Genomic DNA, 1,909 nt, shown 5'->3' with positions numbered 1-1,909 from the left:
GTATTTTTTATTATTTAATGACCTTATTCATCTTTAGTGATATGAGTTTCTCTCTGGGTTTAACCAAGTCCGCCTCCTTGTGGACAAAATATATCACCAGCATATTACAACATGAGAAACATCACATTTGTAGCCTTAAACATTACAAGCCACTTTCAAAAACGCATTCAAAACGAATCAGTAGCCTAGGCCAGTGATTCCCGAAGTGGGGGTCGGGACCCACAGGAGGGTCGCAAGCCAGAGAGGGGGGGTCGCAAGTTGATTTCCAGAAATAAAATAAAAATGTAAAAAAGCGATTCGAAATAGCACGTTAGCCATGATTTTAACACAAGATAAAACTAGTGGCTGAATTTAAATGAAAACCAAGCAAATAAATAAAAGGGAACATCTCTTTTGATTTTCACGCCTAAAGAGTATGCGTGGTTGCGCGTAATGTTTATGTACGTTTATAGTGGGGGGGTTGCAAGTCACTTGCAGCGTTACTGTGGGGGTCGTGGGCTGAAAGTTTTGGGAACCCCTGGCCTAGGCTACAATTGCAAGAAAGCAGAAAAAGAAAAGTTGATCTGTATATCCATTAAGCACCTCATAGTGATTGCTAACATCAAAGTAACATTCTGTTTTGGGTTAATCTGAAACAATAATAGGCAATTAATTGTGAAGAAAGGTTCTAAGAAACGTGAAGGAAGAAAATGAGCTTGACCGCCTTTTAAAATGTTTTTGTGCAGACTCTCCCGAATCTTGTGTTTTCATGTTAAAGGTTTCCAAAGGACAAAGATGCAAGGAAGAAGTAGGAAGTGGCTTTGAGGAGAGAAGGATTTACTGCAATTGTTTCCTCAGTGTTTTGCTGTCAACATTTTAAGAAGGCTGATTTTAATAGGACGGGTCAGATTGTCCAACTCCGAGATGGTGTTATTCCTCCGTCTTCAGCTTCCCGGTTCACCTCCAAAGAGTAGCCTAGGTGTATCATCACAAGGCTATTAGCGTTTCATTCATAAATGTTCATAAATATTAATACATTACTAATGCATTACATAAAAGAGGTGTATCTGTCCAAATACTTGTGTAATAACAGCTGCGACAACTAGTCATTTAATCAAATATATCAAAAGTCGCAACAGGTATGCAACATTTAGTTTATTTTGTGGAGCTGTCCTGTTAATTTTATTTATATATTTCATACTGCACAACCAGTGGAACACTTCCTGTTCTGTAGACATAATCCTTATTTATTTATTCATGTGGGACCAGTCAGTTTGACTGTCAGTTGAAATAAACCTTTAATAAACCTTTTGTTATGAATCCATTTTGTAATTTTACATATTTTAAAAATATCAGAATTCATATCGATATTGCAGTATCTGTAATTGATATTGCAATATCACATTTTGTCAATATTGTGAAACCCTGGTGTGTGTGTGTGTGTGTGTGTGTGTGTGTCTGTGGTGTGCTGTGTGTGTTGGGAGTGGGGCTGCTAAATGTCAAGGGCTGAGAGGAGATGGATGCTGAACAACGTGGTAGTACAGTGTGTGTGTGTGTGTGTGTGTGTGTGTGTGTGTGTGTGTGTGTGTGTGTTGATGAGTGTGAGACAGAGAGAGAGACAAATATAAAAAGCTTCAAGTAGACTCTAATAATATGATCATATTGTTTCTTTACCTATTAAAATACCTGACTTTACTGCCACTATCTGTTTCTGCTTCTCTGTCGTATTTATAGTGTGTGATTTGCAAAATACCAATCATAGCCTACATCACATTAAAAAAACTACCTCTGTCCCTGTTCTGGTTAGTCAAATTGGAAATGTTTTTCTCCATTTTCGGGAATTATGTTTGCACTTTTGATCTCTGGTGACTTTATATCACATCAGAATATTCTATTACTGTTAAGCCCACTATGAATATTAAAATACGCC

This window comes from Etheostoma spectabile, unplaced genomic scaffold, assembly GCF_008692095.1.
Source record: "Etheostoma spectabile isolate EspeVRDwgs_2016 unplaced genomic scaffold, UIUC_Espe_1.0 scaffold465, whole genome shotgun sequence".
Lineage (NCBI taxonomy): Eukaryota > Metazoa > Chordata > Actinopteri > Perciformes > Percidae > Etheostoma > Etheostoma spectabile.
The sequence above is the reverse complement of the archived record's forward strand: the minus strand, read 5'-3'. Positions refer to the sequence as shown.